Raw genomic sequence first — 20,817 nt, 5'->3', positions numbered from 1 at the left:
TTCAGTACTTTTTGTACATTTTCAGCACATTTTAACAATATTGTGATAATACTGATAACAGTGATAGTTTTGGTCATGATAATCGTGATATGAAATTTTCATACCATTACATTTCTACACATCACAATTTGATTGCGATTAATTCCAGCCCTATTTGGGAGGGACAGATGTTCTTGTCTTCCCTGTCACAGTCTATACATTAATTGTCAGTCTATCTGATCCCATCTCCATTTTTTTTTTCTTTACAGGAAAGTCGTAAACCCTAGGGAGCACATTGCTTCCTTCCTTCCTTGGCATCAGTCTGATTGCCTGCCAGATCCGTCATTTGGCCCGAGAGCACCACACCCCCTTACCTAACACATCATGGAAAGCAAAACATTATTTCTGAAATGCGCCAGGCTATTAACATAATTTTATTTTTTATCAATCAGTAAAAAATGCATATCCATCCAGTTTTTTTTTTGTTTTTTTTTGGAATGATGAATCAGCCACGGTCATTATTTTAACACACTATAACGAGTAACAGAGGAAATGGCGCACCTCTATATAAGACACCCATAATAGGGGTTTTCCTCTGAGATATGACATCGTTTATTTTTAAGTGCACAAATGGACCATCTCCAGTTCCACACTGCTCAAGAGCACTAGAGGCTTCCTCCTGAAAATGCACTACTGCAGAGGCTGCATGTTCCTGCCTTCCAAAATAGTTCCCATAAAAAAAATATTATAATATTTATTTAGTCCCAGAAAAATGTGGTTTTATTTCTGGGCTTTTACAGTTCTTGTTAAAATAAATGTGCTGTGAATTCTAAAGGTTATAAATGAGATTTCTACATATGTCTCATTCAAACATTGAGATATTTAATAGGCTTTTAATATTACTTTGATGATATGTAATAATTGGTTTTAGCATGGTGCCATGCAATTGCTAGGGTGTTTTGGAGGGCCAGGCGAAGTTTCTGATCTCCTCAACAAGCAGCATGATTCATGATCATAGCACAAATGGTGCAGGACGAGTCACACAGTGAATTTTAAATACTTGTTAAAATCCTTAACTCAAAGTATGAGCAATAGTTATAGCGATGATTGCCTTAACACAGTGGTTCTGAAATTTTTCTATCACTATACTGTGGAAGGCTTTGTTGGAAAATGTTAATAAATCATTATATTGTAATAAAACACATTGTTTTGTTGTCTTTCCTTAGATGGAAATAAATGCATTTTGACAGGAAAAGAAGTACAAATACTGTAAAATGTAAAAATCTACGATTTAATCATGACTAACTACATTAAATTAAGCGATTAATCAAATTTAAATCAGTTGATTAAATACAACTTTTGAATCGACTGACAGCACTAACTGATACTGATTCAAGTCAGAGTTTTAATGAGAATCAGATCAGTCATTGAAATGCATTGGGCTTAAAGCTTCTAAAATTTATTGAGCCAAGGATAGGGAATGCTTTCCTTTTTTTTTGGGAGGGGGGGTCAATATTGTGATCTGACAAATATTATTGATAGGCCTATGCTATAAAAGATAGCAGTGGGTCAATTAGGCTGCATTTATACATCACACAGATCTGATATTTTGAGATATAATATTTTTGTCCTGTCTGCTTGCACCCACATAAAATTTGAACAGCTGTTTACACATTATTATGGCTTTAAGGGGCTATTTTGCCCAAGAAGTGCATCTGAACGTTCATGCGCACAGCTGTTTCAACACGAGATACAACCACTCAATAGCACATGCAGACATACGCATGTGAGCATTTGAAAGCAGCCAGCTGTAGTCAAAAAGCATGCGAGTACCGAATTGAGACTGTACTCGGTACTGGTACTTTTAACACAGTGCGTGTAATATACACGTTCTCACACCGACAATGCATGCAGCCATGTTAACGCAATAGACCGCATTCCTTTATCAGCGTAAAGGCCATAAACGGGCAAATGAGGCAGAGCATTCTTAGTTTGCCTCAAATGAAAACGGTTTGACTATGTTTATTTTGATAGTTAATGTGAAATGTGTCCAATTTTTAAACACCAACAACCGTTGAAATGATTTTGAAATGAGGAAGGAAAAAATACATTTGCAAAGTCAATTTAGTTAGCAAGTACAGGAAAACAGGATTATATCAGGATAGTTTTATTGTGTGCAGTGTTTTCTAGAAGCAAAATGGAACTTTAACATATACAGTTGAAGTCAGAAGTTTACATACACCTTAGCCAAATACATTTAAACTCACAATTCCTGGGATCACTACTTTATTTTAAGAATGTGAAATTTCAGAAGAATAGTAGAGTAGGGCTGCCCCTAACCAAAGATTTTCCTAGTCGAAAAGTGAGTACTTTAAGCCATTAGTCGATTAGTTGTCGCACATTTATGATATTAATTGAATTACTTAAATATAGATATTTTTGGGGATATTTTTGGAGGGCATCACTCAAAAATGGTTTGAGTTCCAGGGCTGAGAAAGAATGTTATCAGTAACATTGTTAACACTGTTCTACATAACAGAGAAATACTAAACCATAATAATGAGCCTTTAAAATGTGCATTTTACAAGTGCACACAGGAAGTGAGCAGAAGCAACACCAGCAAAAGTGGTAATGATTCCGAATGTGTTGGAAAAACCAGCAAGGAGACTGTCTGAACATTTTGTTAATTTATGGAGAGAAATTCACATTAGGGTTGTGCTGACAGACGATGATCTCGGGGATCGACGATAATCAGAGTGATTGCCAATATCTGATGCCTTTGACCATGTGAAGACGAAATTTGGCTCTCTTTTCCATTAATGTACTAAATTATTATTATTATTCGACTATAATTATTATCAAATTAACATTACAAATAATTTGCCTGTAGGCACACATATACCCGCTTTAAGAAACACTTTATTATGTTTTTAAGAACAGATGACAGAAAAGCCATCCATGCGCATATATGACAAGCTGTACGGAAACGTGCAGTCTCGTGGAACATGTAAAAGGTTTTTTGAAGGTCTTCTGAATTTTTTCTTTTTTTTGCAAGAACAGTATTGTCTATGAGTGCTGCAAATGACCTCAGACATCTCAGGAGGTGCTTTGAGTTCAGTTTGCTTTATTTCCACAGAGCAGTTTATTGTGACCGAAACTCTGCAGTCTATATATACACATCTGTGATTAAAACATGAAATAATAATAAAAAAAATTAAAAATTCACCTCGAACCATGATTTATATTTCAGTGATTATAATCCTCATTATAATTATTATTTTTACATTTATAATTGTTTTTATGTCTTCATTTGCGTAAGTAATTTTCAACCTGCATGTTTAGACGGATACTTGCCTAACGGTAAATGGAAAGATGGTTACTTATATATATAATTTTTTTGATCACTTCATTACTTTAATTGCTTTTCATTTCATTTGGAGTGCAATTTGAATTTAGAAATGTATTTGATTCAAGTTTTTCGTTTTTTAAATACATTTATTTAATTTTAAATGCTAAATCAAAGCAAGAATATACGCTGATCCCTCAGCCCGGGGGTTGCTGATGAAACTGGATATTGCTATATACACACACACACATTGTAAAGGGGGAACAAAACAAATGTATTCACACACATTATGTATTTTCCCAGACAACGAAATACCAGACCGGTAGAAAATACACAGATGAAGTAGGTTCTTTACTAAAGCCATCTTTCAAAAAACACAAATTTTTTTTCCAGTTTCATTTGATTTGTTTTAGTTAAACTAAATAAAAAAAATACAAGTTCAAAGTGTCTTGCTTTATTGTGTAGGCTTAACCATAACCCAGCTTAATGAAAATTACCCCATAGTACCACCTAGCATCCAGCCAGCAGTAATGTTAGTGTTCTACGGTTTGAACGTGAATAATTAATTCCATGGACCAGCTGTAAAAATGATTCACCACTTCCTTTGGAGTTTTATTTTTCTGTGACCAACCGACCAATTAAAACTTGGTCAACTAAGACTCTTCTCATCGTCCAACGTTGGTCGACTATTAGGGGGTATCCGTATAGTAGACAGAATTACTTATTTCAGCTTTTATTTCTTTCATCCCATTCCCAGTGGATCAGAAGTTTACATACACTTTGTTAGTATTTGGCTGAATTTCCTTTAAATTGGTTTACTTGTGATAGCCTTCCACAAGCTTCTCACAATAAATTGCTGGAATTTTGGCCCCTTCCTCCAGACAGAACTGGTGTAACGGAGACAGGTTTGTAGCCCTCCTTGCTCGCACACACTTCTTCAATTCTGCCCGGATTGAGGTCAGGGCTTTGTGATGGCCACTCCAACACCTTGACTTTGTTGTCCATAAGCCATTTTGCCACAAGTTTGGAGGTATGCTTGGGGTCATTGTCCATTTGGAAGACCCATTTGCGACCAAGCTCTAACTTCCTGGCTGATGTCTTGAGATGTTACTTCAATATATCCACACAATTTTCCTTCCTCATGATGCCACTTATTTTGAGAAGTGCACCAGTCCCTCCTGCAGCAAAGCACCTCCAAAACATGATGCTGCCACCTCCATGCTTCTCTGTTTGGATGGTGTTCTTCATCTTGCAAGCATCACCCTTTTTCCTCCATACATAACGATGGTCATTATGGCCAAACAGTTCAATATTTGTTTCATTAGACATTTCCCCAAAAAGTAAGATCTTTGTCCCCATGTGCACTTGCAAACTGTAGTCTGGCTTTTTTTGGTAGTTTTGGAGCAGTGGCTTCTTCCTTGCTGAGCAGCCTTTCAGGTTATGTCGATATAGGACTTGTTTTACTGTGGATATAGATACTTGTCTATCTGTCTCCTCCAGCATCTTCACAAGGTCCTTTTCTGTTGTTCTGGGATTGATTTGCACGTTTCCCTACAAACTATGTTCATCTCTAGGAGACAGAATGCGTCTCCTTCCTGAGCAGTATGATGGCTGTGTGGTCAAATTGTGTTTATATTGTGTACTATTGTTTGTACAAATTAAGGCATTTGAAATTGCTCCCAAGGATGAACCAGGCTTGTGGAGGTCCATAACTTTTTCTGAGGTCTTGGCTTATTTCTTTTAATTTTCCTATGATGTCAAGCAAAGAGGCACTGAGTTTCAATGAAGGCCTTAAAATACATCCAATTCAGTACATCTCCAATCAGCAGCTAATTGGCTAATTGTCTAAAGGCTTGAAATCATTTTCTGTAATTTTCCAAGCTGCTTAAAGGCACAGTTAATTTAGTGTATGTAAACTTCTGACTCACTGGAATTGTAGTACAGTTAATTAAAAGTGAAACAATCTCTCTGTAAACAATTGTTGGAAAAATGAATTGTCATGCACCAAGTAGATGTCCTAAATGACTTACCAAAACTATAGTTTGCTAATATTAAATCTGTGGAGTGGTTAAAAATGTGTTTTAATGTAAACGTTGGAATTCAACTGTACAAATACTAGACACTGGAAAACTGTTCAAGGCTATAAACTTGCTCCTTTACAAATAGTTACAAAATATCTTTCAACATGCAGTTGTGTATTTTCATGTGCGGTTCCTCTAAATTGTAATGACTGTGATTAATTGTTCAGTTCTAAACATACCAGGGAAGTCATGCTTTGAATACAGCTTGACTAAAACATACACTCTCTCACTCTTTATCTTTCGAACCATCTCTCTCTGCTCCAAGCCTGAGGAGGACATCTCAAAAGAAAAGGAGACAGTCACAAGATCAACATGTTCCTCTTTTCTACATCCTTTACAGTATGGAAAAACCATCACAATAAACAGTACAAGCGCACTATGAATAATCAACCTGTTAGGCAGTGAACAGGTGCACTTTATTTTCCAGATCCCTACGGAAACCACAAGTCAGAGAAACTAACAGCAAACCAGGATGTCAATATAGTCTTTATGCGTTGGAGTGGGATCAGTTTTGCATTTTCACTCATGAAAGGTCAGATTATGTGTTCGGAAAAGGAAAGCTGGCCCTAGATCAGTTTGTACAGGCTGCAATTGCAATGCCCAATAAGGAGACTGAGAACGTGGCAGTGGAGGTCCTTCCTGCAGCCAGAAAGCACTTCCTATGGAGAGATAATGGGTATCTGTCTGTCCCCATTCATGGTCTGGTCCATTCCCTGGAGGTGTAAATTATGACAGGAATAAGCTCAATGCTCCTCTTCATCTCACTATAACTGGGACAGCAAAATGACACTGCAGTCGCTGCAGTTATAAGACGACCCCTGATGGCATTTCACAACACACACAGCCTGCCATTCCTGCAACTTCCTGCACAGCCAACATGATCACACGGGAAGACGGCATGTTTTTTTCTGACAGTTCCAGTAGCCTATCGGCCACATTATGCTGACTCAATGACAAGCACCATCTTCCATCAGACATTATTGAACTGGCTCCAGAGTGTTTACCTTCCCTTGTGGTGCGACTGGAAGAAAAAACTCAATTCACAACTCTTGCCCATACACCCAACAACACTTACCGCTTTGGCCACTGAGGGCACTGTTTCAAATTCTGGTAAGCACAGACCGATTTTAGCTAAAGAAAAGTCAACCTACTGTTTCCGAGTTCACTGTGATCAGTCTGGCACAGCTTCCAGCAAAGCTCATTCAGGGCTTGCACGATTACTCCAGTTACTTGACTGCAAAATAGCAGGGTAAGAATTTTTCTTCTCTCGTGCTGAACAATAAATGTGGAACCGAACAGGTGGTGAGCCAGGATAAGCGAGCTGGCAAGTCACACCAAAAACTCTCAATGTTTGGGAAAGCATGACATAAAAACAAAAAGAACAGTTGAATTCATGATAAGACAAAACACATGAGGCAAGGTGAGCTTCGACTAATTGTATTTACTATTTAACAAATTAACAAGTTAACGTACATGACTAGTGGTCTACTTATATGGGCCAATATTTGTATAAGCTGAAATATCAATCGTCAATATCAGTAAGCGAGCAGGGCAAATGAGACGGCAAATGAGTTCGGCAATTCAATAAACATACAGTACTGTGCTAAGGTTTAGGCACATGTCTCACAAAACATTTATCTTAAGATGGTGTTTAAATAGGAAATATATGCATTTTAGACTCCCAAAAATTCATTTTGCAAATAGAATATAATAGAAAACAGGGAGCTCTGCAACAGATTGCATGGCCCCCACAGAGCATTGAATCAGTCTGGGATTACATGAAGAAACACAAGCAATTGAGGCAGCCTAAACAGATAGAAGAACTGTGGCAGATTCTCCTTAATTGATAAATTAAAACTATTTATGGCATTATTTTTTAATACATCCTCACAATGCAACATTTTTTACAAGTATCTAAAACCTTTGCATAGTACTGTATGTACCAGAATGTGCATTACACAATGATACATTTGTGTAGATTTTGAAAATAACATAAAATATTCAGTTTAGGCAAGGGTATACATTTTATCCGCATGTCCTTTCTTATCGCTTCTAAGATGTAACCTTTTGTTTTGACTGCGAGCCCATACTGATTTGTTCAGCACATATGCAATCTGTACTGTGCTGATTACAAAGTTTTGTGATGACGATAATCCAAAAATTGTGAAACATTGGCCGATAAATTGGTCTGCCCAGTCTATCCCTACAACAAATGATTATGACCCATTATAATATAACAGGCTATAAATAACATGACTGTCAGAAAAGCTTATTTAAACGTACATGTATTACTTCAGATTACATTAGTGGTCAGAATAATCAATATCCATTTATTGAAATAATCGTTGGTAGTGGCATTACTTTAGACACGATAAAAGACAGAAAGGGAAGACACAGATGAGAAACCAGTGAAATGGAAAACGCAGATATGGGATTGGGATTAACCTGATACAGGATGGGAGTCATATCCGGAAGCAAGGGATAGGTATGCTGTCTATTTATTTTTATCTCTGAACACTCCCACAAAATGACTGAATTATTAAAGTACTAAAATCAGGGTAAATTAATTACTTTTACTAACAGATGGGGGAGATAGTGTGGTGTTCTCTTGTGTCAGGGTTTCCCAGAGAATGCTCAGGTCTTGCCACATCACACATATAGGGCATGAAGTGGCAAAGCTGAGGTCAGTATTTAGCACTCAGACACACTGAGCCAAACAGTGAGTCCACACATACAGTGGACATCCAAAAGAGCTGTTTCAAAGCTTGTGTGTAATTTTTGGGTGTTTTTCAATGTTACTTTCTCCAATCCCAGTATAATATGCAGTGTCAATTTTAAGTAAGCTATACATGGGATAATTCCACCAAAACCGTGTAAACACTATGACACTGTGGGGCTATCAGAGCTTTGCTCTGTTTGAGCATTCCAAAAAGCCCAAAACCACAACATTGGTTTATCCAATGGGGTAAGTTTGGGGCAGGACTACCTGTTTGTTTGACCAATTTTAGATGGGGAGTCTTTGGAAAACAAATGTAACTCTATTTATTGATGTTAATGATGAAGAAATGAAACACTTCACCTTTAAGAAAATAAACTTTGCATCCATTACTCAAAGTCAAGCAAAAGAATTATCTTCTTTAGTTCATCAAAACTGATCAATCTTTAACTCCTTGATAAGAATGCAAATGCTTGCAAATGCTCTCAGAATCCTTACATAAACTGGCTTTTATTCTGTCTGTACCCTTGAGCTTACTCAAAGAAGGGAGGAAGACTATGCACCACAGTCAACCTTGCACTGGCTTATCCTTTCTGACATCTGTAATTGACTAAACTGCTCTGAGGACAGTACTTAAAATATCTTGTTTTAAAAATGCCATAAGCACATGAAAAATTACTATACAAGCGTCTAAACTGCTGGGACACAGAATTCACTGTGAACCTTTGTTAATGTTGGAGACCACGTGATGTAATGCTTATAAATTGTTTGTTCAAAATATTTTAACCGCCTGTCCTGTTCGGAGGTTACAGCCAACCTGGTCTTATGACAAGATGTAATAATAATACAAAATGGGAAATCTATGAATTGGCTCGTACGACTTTTACTCCCCTAGAGAAAAATAAACAAACTAACAAACCATGTTATGAAAATATTTGCCAAGTTAAACCCCTAACCCAAATCTAACCATGATTTTAATAGGAAAATAACTTTGGGTTTGGAACAATAGTAGGGATGCGCTTTAGGGGTGTAATAATTTGCTTTAAAAGCACTAAATATGCTCCTTATGTGGGACACGGATGTGCCCGTGGGTGACTGAAGCTGCGCTCTGCTCTACATGAATGCGGGCAGTGTGAAAGTAGCTCATATACGCAGCGATTGAATCGGGGTTCCCTCAATATCGTAGCGCATGCGACACATTCGAATTCTACATGAGTATTTTCTATTTTATAGCTCTATTGAGCAATTCAGCCATGTCAAATGGCTTGACATCCCCAAAAATCTGAACAGCACTAATGAAACACCTGCCCTGCTCCAACATAAATTACTTTTACCAACTTTAAAGACTTTTATCTACACATCACCCCAACTAACATTTATCACAGTAAACTGTAACAGAATTTTTCAATACAACTATGGAAGATAAAAAACGAATACCTTCTTCATGGAAATGTAAATATTTTGGATTGAAAGACTTGCTTGACTGATGTAGATTTGACAAATTGTCACTGTATTGTTTACCTCATAACACAAGGCAATAAACTGTCACCAAACGATTGATGACCACATGTACGTGATTTAATATCATTTATTTATCTGTATACATTTTTTCAACAACTGAAGTACGTTATTTTGTTGTGGTTGTCCCAATGTACGGAATTAGCATTTTTCAGATGGCTCAAAATGTTCAAATTATATTTTGGTTGCATTTGTAAGATAATAAATGAAATTGATTATATAAAATAGGCACATAATAACGATCACAGCCACCTGAATCAAATGGAATCGAAATTGCATCACAGCAGACTTCGGATCACTGGCTGAGAGAATCAATATATAAGATCCTATTGGGACTGATCCGACATATATCATTTGTATTGCATAAATAAATATGGAATGAGTAACCAAATTTGTTCACAGACATTTCCATTCTTAAAATAGTGTTTTTGTATCGATTTGAAATTGTGTTTTCGTGTGTTTTTTAACTGGATGTTGTAAAAGTTGTACCTTTTTGTTATTTAAAAACCTTTATAATGTTTAAGAAAAAAAATGATCTATAAGAATTATTTCAAGTTGTCATTAGTCATTATTTACGGCCCTGGTTTTGTTAAAAAAAAACAAAAAAAAAACAAGTGTCTTAGAATCTTTTCATGAAGAGACTGAGATCAACTTACATAATCAATACAAATATATGCAATCAACACCGAGTAGAAGGTAACACTGCACTTACAATTACATGTCTATTTTGCTTCATATGACAGTGCTTGTTATTTGGACCCACTATCATAGAATGGCAACCAATTATGACTTTACATACAGACAAGCTTAGTTGATTTGCTACATACATACCATCAATGGGTGTATACATATTATCACAAAAATTCCTCTCTGTGATTAATAGACTATCTATAATTTTAAATTGTCTTAGAGTTTTCACAGCCCTTCCCCACCCATGCAAACACAGAAAAGCCCTTTGTTGGAATTGTGTCAGGATGTTTGTGAAATATTACCTAATGCCTAAAGCAATAATTATGCCGCAAAACACAAATGTGTATTGTTGTCACATAACTAACCACCTAAATACACACGGCTGCCTAACTACACAGCCAATGGAAGACATACGGAGGCCAGATAGATGATATGCATTTATCTCTAAAGTTAAGCTGTGGAAAGACTACAGGGCGTCTTTTCTAGTTGCTCAGTTGCTGAAGGTGCAAGTCTAATTCATAACCTTACGGCTTCCAGGGAGAAGTAATAACAGGTCCAGACAGGAAGAGTTGATCAAAAAGCCTTGCAGCGTGAGACCAGACCTAAGAAATCAAATACAGGAAAGTACTACAGGGTATTTGCATGTTCAAAGTAATGAAATTTAAGACTTTTTAAGGCCAAATAAAATAAAAATGTAAGACCACTTTCGCAATAAAAAAAAAAAAACACATTCATTAATTAGCTGGTAAATACAAAACCACTGAGGCTACTTCAATGTTTCTGGACATGTTTTATATATATCATTTATTTACGTGTTAATAAGTTAATACAACATTAAAACTCTAAATGATATTAAGAATGCATGTAGCCTAATGTATGTAGCCTATATTGTGACCCTTCTCTTTAGTCACTTGCTTTCTAGCAAGACATGACATATTAGACCAATGTTGTGGCAACGTCACCGCTTATGTCACAGAAGTGGTGGCAAAAACCATGCACAAAATGTTTTTATTTTATTGGATTACGTTGTCGAAAAATTATTCCGAGGGCTCTATTTGACTGCTGTGGCTTCAAGATCATCAACTGGACTGAGGAGATAATTTCAACTCACAAATTTGCAGCATACATTTATAGCGAACATGATTACATGTTTGTTATTAACTCATATCATTATAGTAATTGTATCGCTAAGAATATGTTTGTATTTATGATGGTTTTGTTTCATACTTTCGTTTAATCCTCTAATCTGTCAAATCTAACACAACAATCAGCAGGCTTTCTGCCACCACTTACTGCACATGCGCTGAAATTTTTTTAAATAAGAGGATTGATCTATAGACCTTATGGCACTTTTCCACTGCATGTTACGGTTCGACACTGCTCTACTCACTTTACTTTTCTGAGTTTGCTTTTCCACTGCAGTTTAGTGCCGCCTAAACATGGGTGGGATTATATGATGATCGTCATAGTTGCGCTGACTCTACTGCCATGACATCATCTTAAACGCGACACAAAAAAAAAAACAAACAATTACACAACAGCTAGCTGTTAGCTACTAGCTCATTGTGCTGCATAAAGCAGTTGTTGCATGGTGATTTTACACAAGTGTAACAGTTAAATTGGCCTGGTTGTTTTAGAAGCAAAGCTTCCAATAGCTGGTCAACTAAATAAAGTGAAGCTTTCAAGCAGAGTATAGAGTTAAAGTAACAAAACATACCATCCTCCATTGTGGACTCCAGCCATGGCGGAGTCCAGGGCACTCTCCCTCCAATTGCTCTCCAGTCTAGATAGTGTCCATTTGGTCGAAACACTTCCACTTTTCCTTGATAGTTCTGTAGTCACTTTTACGTTTTTTTTTTTAACTTTTCCCTACACTGTTAGTAGGTCCGGTGGTAGCCGTGTGCGGCCAATAACCGAGACACTTCCTGAAAGACTTTTTCGTTGTTTCGTTCATCGCTGCACCTTGTTTATTGACCATGGTATGGTTTTGCACACAGCCATTTCTTTTTACAATTCGAAAGTCACGTGAACAAATGATACTGCTATTGCTGTAGCTAAACTTAAAACTAGCGTATAGGACTGAACACCACTACTTTCGCTGTCAGACATATTGCTTATGATGTGTAGTTAACTGAAGCAGAGATGTCAAAACTCTGCCCTATTCTGGATACGGGGCGGGGAGCACCAGCTCATTTGCTTTTAAAGACACACACACACAAAACAGCTCATTTTTATTCCCACCCAAAAATTGGCATTTTCAACATGGTATAATAAATGATCTGTAGGGTATTTTGAGCTGAAACTTCACAGACACATTCTGGGGACATCAAAGATTTTAATTACATTTTGTAAAAAGGGTCATAATAGGTGCCCTTTAAGTCTGAATGAATTTTTCTCTGCCATGGAACAAAAAAGGAGATGTTAAGCAAACATTATGTCTCAGTCTCAATTCACTGTCATTGCATCTTTTTTTTCATTCAATGTAAGTGAATGGTAACTGAAACTCCCTAATATCTCCTTATGATATCCACTGAAATAAGACAGGTTTGCAACAGCATGAAGGTAAGTGATGACAATTTTTATTTTTGAGTGAAATATCTCAAATAAAAACTCATCGGTTACCTTAAAAATGGCCGTTTAAAGTTGACAAGACGTATTGAAAACGTTTAAAGATTACCCTATGAAAGAGAAGGAGAGATGCTGTGCTGCTGCTTTCCCCCTGATAGGTCTGAATAACTCGCAGCATCATGCAGGCTGCTCTGTCTTGTCTGTCTGTGCGCTGTCAGTGTCCTCTTTGCTGCGCGATGTTATCACTGGGTGTGAAAAGGGACGTGTGGCATGAGAGTGTGAGAACAGTGTCAATTACGTTGGCAGCCCTAAATCTAGAGAGATGGAGATGAGAGATATAAAGTAACAGGTGTAACTCTGCAGCAAAGTAGTTTTGTTAGCTTTACAATTATTGTCAAAGGTAGTGTAAAATAAGGAAGCGCAACGATTTGAAAGGTGTCAAAAGACCGCTCCAACCTTGCGAGCATGCAAATTGTAACGTTGACCGCTTTGTCGATTAAAAACAGGAGCGATAGTGTTAGAGAAGAAAAATAATGCCATTTGCATTTCGGATTAATGGGATGTGTAACATCGTAAGTTCAGTAAAAATGTGCTTCCATGCACATGCTCAACTCAAGTGTCAGCTACTAAATGACGGATGCATGAGAGAGAGATGATTTTGACTCCTGCAGATTCTGCAGTTTTAAGCGTCTCATCTATTCATGCCCCAAAATGTAAAACCTCAGAAAATTTAATTTAAGAATTTTTATGGCCTGCGGATAACCTGTACTAGATGTACAGAGAACAAATCTATGGATCGTGTAAAAGTCAGTTTCTGGGGTTCAGGACCAGAGCAAGTGATAAGAGTGAAATCATTGCAGGACTTTAGAGCTGGACTTCAGACACAAAGGCAAGACTCACCTCTGCATGCCTAAGCATGTACATCACTGTATGGGTCCATATTTATCTGTCCACTTTAACACCACAATGAGATAGTGGTCAAATTAAGCAAATCCTGATATGAACAGTGAAGGGCGATGGCCAATGTATAACAAGTCGTTCAATTTAATGATGGGAAATTAGATATTAGGACAATATTTACTCAATTCACATAAATATTTGAAAACAGAAAATATCAAATGTTTATTAAACTGTTAAAATGTCATTAGATTTTTGAGTCAAAATGGACAAATGTTTGCTGATTTATCTGCCTGGCTGCAGAGGTGGGACCAAGTCATTGTTTTGCAAGTCACAAGTAAGTCTTTGCATTCAAATCTCAATTCAAAACCAGCCAGTCCATGTCAAGTTCCAAGTCCTCAACTTTAATCATGTCTTAGTCAAGTCATTAGTGCTCTTTTCCCAAACAAAGAAGTTCGCTAGCTAACACGATAAGTTGCTACTGAGCCAGAGCTGAAAATTGGATGTTATTGGAAGCATCTTTAATTATTGAACCACAGGTTCTACATGCTGCAATTCATATTAGTTGCCTATTGTATTCTTTATATCCAAACAATTTTGAAATTACCTTTGGTGTCATTTTTGTATGTAATCTTCAAACTTGGTCCTACTCTCGTGGAAGTTGATCATTAGGTCTGATTGGCTGAATGTGGAGTGTGGAAAAGCAGATTTGAAAATTAACAGTTTATTGGGGAAATGAATTGATGATTTGCTGCACATTTTATAATGTACAACTCTGATCTTTGGTTTTAGAAGGTATAAGTCTTTCCAAATCAGAGGGCTCGAGTCCTAGTCAAGTCCAAGTCAAGCGACTCGAGTCCACAACACTGCCTGTCTGATATTATCAGTTTATTAGTTAGCTGATTGTGTTCTAACTGTCCTTTAACAGTGTATTGTACTTCGGTAGCCTACCACCTCACCATGTGAATTGTCAAACAATGTACAAAAATAACTATTGGGTACAATGATGTGTACTTACTATGACTATGGAGTGTGAACATATATCCATTCAAAACCAGTCTCAAGTCTAAATCAAAATTCAAAACTATTTCCAAACAATGCAGAAACTCCATCTAATTTGCATATTCCGCTCTGTTGATATAACACGGGCCTCTAAATGTCATAAATGTCGCACCACTGAAAGAGACCAAAGTTAGTGAGTGACTAGATTTTCAATCCAGTATTCTCTAAGCATTCTGGCAATGGCGAATAAAAGCTAACTTACCACTGAATTAAAGGAAAAGGTGCGTCTTTGCATGGCAACTTTCACCTATGTGGAGACAATGGACATAGCATTTGACGGGACGTCTGAGAGACTTAATTCCTGTGTTTGTGGAACACAAAAGCTACCAATCACCAACTCCCTCGTGTGCCCCCTCCACACAAACACACCCTTTAAAAACATGTAGCGACAAAGCGCTGATCAATATGTTCACTTTCAGCGCGCCACAAGCGCGTGACGCGAACGCACTAGACTCCCATTGTTTCCCCATCTGTTATTGATACAATGTTACAAGGTTTACAATGTATCCAGTCAGAACCCGTTATTGTTCATAAAAATGTATCCAGTCTGGAACGATTAGAATTGTTAAAATGTATCCAGTCAGAAACCATTAATGTTGTTACAATGTATCCATTCTAGAACGATTAGTATTGATACAATGCATCCAGTCAGAAATCGCTCCAGCGTTCTGGCGCACAATCTGACTAACTTCCAATAAAAGCTATGCGTGTCTCTCTTCCTCTCCCCCTCCCTTTTCTAAGCAGACACCCACCACCCCACCTCATTTTCCCCCTCCTTGCCTCCCTGCTAGTTCGGCAAATGTTCGCGTTGCTTCAAACATTATTGGGTGCGCTCCAAATACATCAATGTTTAGTGGTTAAATATTATATAAAAACAGTAAGTCTCGGTTGTGCCAGAAAGGGCTCTTTGGCTAGCCGACCCACAAATGTGACACAACCTGCGTGAGCTTATACAAGTGACACCACGGGGATGTCTGACAAATTAAGGCGATGAAGTAGATAGTTTGGGCTGCAAATACACTAGAGGAGCAGATGTGTAACTCACCTTGACACCCCTGTCCCGTGCTATGGAGCCTGATGTTCCAGATAAAGTGCGATTATTTTCCACTTCCCCGGCCCCTGTCTCCACACCCCAGGAACCGAGAGTGTGTTCGGGGTGGGGGGCCTGGGTGATAGAAATGATCTCGGACAGACAGCCAATTTGGAGTGGGGCAACGAAACGAAGATGCTTACTAGTATCCAAAATGCATGTCTCAAGAACCCGTATGTTGGTTTTAGCCAAGATCCTCCTATCCGCAAAGCGTGTAGCCTACTTCTGGTCTCTTCACGACACAGGGAATCGGTATCCCACGATTTGTTCGTTGTATCCGGGCGCGTCGGTCGCTTCCTAATCCGCCATGTTGTGCCCCTGCGCCTGGAATGGGAAACAGCAGATTCCCAGGCCAGGCCCCTCCTCTAATCTTCCAACGCAGCGATGCCGCGAAATCTGGCGGACGACTTGTTTCCAGGAAAAAGGAATGTACGGGAGGCGTGCTGAGGTGCAGTGCGGCATCCAGCGGTTGATTGTGGTATAACACGCTCGATTAAAATTATTCATGCGGAGGGAACGTGGAGCAGTGGCAAGGCCACAAAGACTTTTGTGAAACAGGGTGAGCATCTATTCTGTGCCTACTCTCTAATTTCATCGTGAATATTATGAAGTCAATACTCACTCATTTACACAGCCAAATAGGTATAGCTGCACAATCACTGGTACAAAAACAATAATTTGTTGCATCTTTAAACAATTATTAAGTTTACTGTTAGTATTTTACCTTAATAGGTCATGAGTCATTCTACCAAACGGGTGCCATTTCCACTTTGTTCATTAAGAACAAACTTTTTTTTTTTTTTTAAACTTGCAACTTGAAAGATATGTTAATCCTTCAAAAAAACATATTTTCCCACCTCAGGCACAAAATCCTTATTAATATTATCATTTTTATTCAGGCATGGGAGCCTTTCTCGTATCACCCCATTACAGACAATATGTATGCCATTAGAGTAGCAAAACAAGAAATAGATTTTTAAAATCTAATGTTCTCCTAATAGTAGTCCCTTTTTTGGAAACCATCAATAGAAAGTCTGTAATTTTAATACATTTTTGTATTTTTAAATTTTTAATCTTGAAATATGAATTCGACATTTCAATGGCCTCATTGTTTGTACTGAAAAAACTAATTCACTTAAAAAAAAAATACAAATAATGTTACATTTATCTGATTAGTCCACACAACAAGAACATCATTCAACATTCATTTATGTAAAATTGAATTTCCTTTCCATAAAATTAAAAAAAAATGATCCTGTGACGAGGTGGTAACTGACGTGACGGGGTGGTTCACTGTGACAGGGTGGTATGGACAAAGTGTTTTTCTATATGATCTGCTGGTTTTAACCTTTATAAAACTGGGGGTGGGAAACATTAAAATTGGAGATGTAATGGAAAACTTTGGTCATGCTCTGAATACCTGAAAAGTGCATCATAACAGTAAATGGGAGTGTCGCATCCACACATCCCTCTAAACTACAAAAAAGCTGCTCAAAGAGTACCCAAAGAGGTTGGATGAACATTTAATGGAAAAAGATACAAAGATATTATTTGAGAGCATTGCTATTACATTCAGAAATGGGGATGCAAACTTTAGAACCAATGATATTTTGAACATTTTACAATAAAATTATTAACAAACAATTTTTTGAAAATGTCCTCGTAATAATGAAAGAACATTTTCTAGACTTTGATCATATACGTCACAATACTTTTTGCATTCAACTGTATAATGGAAGTTGTACAGTAAATAAAAAAGATAAATGATGAATGAGTGAGTGAGTGAGTGAACGATATAGTGAGTGATGAGTGAGTGAAAGATATAGTGAGTGAGTGAAAGAGATAGTAAGTGATGAGTGAGTGAAAGAGATAGTAAGTGATGAGTGAGTGAAAGATATAGTGAGTGAGTGAAAGAGATAGTAAGTGATGAGTGAGTGAAAGATATAGTGAGTGAGTGAGTGAAAGATATAGTGAGTGTGTGAGTGAGTGAAAGATATAGTGAGTGAGTGAAAGAGATAGTAAGTGATGAGTGAGTGAAAGATATAGTGAGTGAGTGAGTGAAAGAGATAGTAAGTGATGAGTGAGTGAAAGATATAGTGAGTGAGTGAAAGAGATAGTAAGTGATGAGTGAGTGAAAGATATAGTGAGTGAGTGAGTGAAAGATATAGTGAGTGTGTGAGTGAAAGAGATAGTAAGTGATGAGTGAGTGAGGGAATGATATAGTGAGTGATGAGTGAGTGAAAGATATAGTGCTTGAGTGAAAGATATAGTGAGAGAGTTAGTGAGTGATTGAAAGATATAGTGAGTGAGTGAGTGAGTGAGTGATTGAAAGATATAGTGAGTGAGTGAGTGAGTGATTGAAAGATATAGTGAGTGAGTGAGTGAAAGATATAGTGAGTGAGTGAGTGAGTGAGTGAGTGACTGAAAGATATAGTGAGAGAGTGAGTGAGTGACTGAAAGATATAGTGAGAGAGTGAGTGAGTGACTGAAAGATATAGTGAGAGAGTGAGTGATTGAAAGATATAGTGAGAGATTGAGTGATTGAAAGATATAGTGAGAGAGTGAGTGAGTGACTGAAAGATATAGTGAGAGAGTGAGTGAGTGATTGAAAGATATAGTGAGAGAGTGAGTGAGTGATTGAAAGATATAGTGAGAGAGTGAGTGAGTGACTGAAAGATATAGTGAGAGAGTGAGTGAGTGATTGAAAGATATAGTGAGAGAGTGAGTGACTGAAAGATATAGTGAGAGAGTGAGTGAGTGATTGAAAGATATAGTGAGAGAGTGAGTGAGTGACTGAAAGATATAGTGAGAGAGTGAGTGAGTGAGTGAAAGATATAGTGAGTGAGAGAAAGAGATAGTAAGTGATGAGTGAGTGAGGGAATGATATAGTGAGTGATGAGTGAGTGAAATATATAGTGAGAGAGTGAGTGAATGATTGAAAGATATAGTGAGTGATGAGTGAGTGAAAGATATAGTGAGAGAGTGAGTGAATGATTGAAAGATATAGTGAGTGAGTGAAAGAGATAGTGAGAGAGTGAGTGAGTGAGTGAGTGAAAGATATAGTGAGAGAGTGAGTGAGTGAGTGAAAGATATAGTGAGAGAGTGAGTGAAAGATATAGTGAGAGAGTGAGTGAGTGAGTGAAAAATATAGTGAGAGAGTGAGTGAGTGATTGAAAGATATAGTGAGTGAGAGAGTGAGTGACTGAAAGATATAGTGAGAGACTGAGTGAGTTAGTGAGTGAAAGACATAGTGAGTGAGTGAAAGAGATAGTAAGTGATGAGTGAGTGAAAGATGTAGTAAGTGATGAGTGAGTGAGGGAATGATATAGTAAGTGATGAGTGAGTGAAATATATAGTGCTTGAGTGAAAGATATAGTGAGAGAGTGAGTGAGTGACTGAAAGATACAGTGAGTGAGTGAAAGAGATAGTAAGTGATGAGTGAGTGAAAGATGTAGTAAGTGATGAGTGAGTGAGGGAATGATATAGTGGAGTGATGAGTGAGTGAAATATATAGTGCTTGAGTGAAAGATACAGTGAGAGAGTGAGTGAGTGACTGAAAGATATAGTGAGAGAGTGAGTGAGTGACTGAAAGATATAGTGAGAGAGTGAGTGAGTGACTGAAAGATATAGTGAGAGAGTGAGTGAGTGAACCAAACAGGGTTAAGTTAACAGAAAATACATTGATTAGCCTATATTAGAATCCTTGATTTCACACATTCAAACGGAAAGCAGAACCACCCCATCACATCCCTTACCACCATGTCACAATAAAACATGTGACGGGGTGGTACATTTTATCCCAAAATGGCTGCAGATCTCACATGTGGTCAAGTTCCTCACATAGCATAAATGCATTCAATCCGAAATATAATTTTCTTTGCATTAATAATGCAAATAATTTAATAAAAAACAGTTTTCCCCATCTATTTTGCGTGACGGGGTGGTTGGTTTAAGCTTGACGGACCCTGCCTAACATGAAAAAGCAACAAATAAACAAAGTAAAAGAATGTTAGTACTTGCCTGCTTTTGTTCTTGGTGGCTATAAGGCTCAAATTATGTCATTTCCACTATGTGATGTCATTTAAAGCAATGGTACATTATTTATAGATAAAACAAGTTAGTGTGATGGGGTGCTAAGTCAAACTGAGGGATGCACACATTCATAAAATATTTACAAAAAAATCAGGTTTATTTTGAATAAATATATCTCATATATACAGTGACACACATAAAATCCCCCAAAAATAAATGTTTGACAAAAAAATATATTAAAACTTATATGGTGATATTTTAGATGCAAGTGGACATGTGAAATTGGCTATGTACTAATGAAAAATTATTAAAAATAGTATGTTACTCTTTAAGAATAGTATTTTTTATCATATATCATTTTAACAAAAAAACACTTGATTTAATAACTTTAAGCTTTGGAAACACACACATTTTTTGTCCCTTATGAATCTCATCAAATGTTGCGGACACAAATGGCACCCGTCTCATAGAATGACTCTCATAGTGATGTGATGAAAAATTAAAAGACTACATAATAAATGACCATATTATTAAAGATATAATCTAATAATAGTAATACAAATATTATTAGACAAGACACTTTTCAGTCTTCCTGCTGTGCACAAGTGTATCTATTTTCCTGAAGATCGAATCTTTATTTTAGCTGACACAATCTCTCCTTTGGGGGACGTTTTGTGCTTTGTGGAGCAACTTGTCACATAATATTTAAGATACACAAAGAAACCCGGTCAAAATTGCCCCCTTAGGTTGCACAGTTTGTCAACATGCAGTTTTTCCAGGTTAAAGAGGCCATTTTGAACATGTAGACATGTACATTATTATTGCCTTAACACCGTCA

The 20,817-nt window shown here is 37.2% G+C and overlaps 1 protein-coding gene across 1 annotated transcript in view; it reads right to left on the bottom strand.

Annotated features, from left to right (window-relative positions):
- ptpra (protein tyrosine phosphatase receptor type A) overlaps window positions 1–16,305 on the bottom strand; it is a 60,494-nt gene extending 44,189 nt beyond the window's left edge. Inside the window, exon 1 of the mRNA XM_052104171.1 lies at window positions 15,903–16,305. The gene's annotated coding sequence lies outside the window, so the exon portion shown is untranslated. The remainder of the gene's footprint in view (window positions 1–15,902) is intronic.
- Between the last annotated feature and the right edge of the window lie 4,512 nt (window positions 16,306–20,817).

This window comes from Xyrauchen texanus, chromosome 34 (assembly GCF_025860055.1).
Source record: "Xyrauchen texanus isolate HMW12.3.18 chromosome 34, RBS_HiC_50CHRs, whole genome shotgun sequence".
NCBI lineage: Eukaryota > Metazoa > Chordata > Actinopteri > Cypriniformes > Catostomidae > Xyrauchen > Xyrauchen texanus.
The sequence above is the reverse complement of the archived record's forward strand: the minus strand, read 5'-3'. Positions and strand labels throughout refer to the sequence as shown.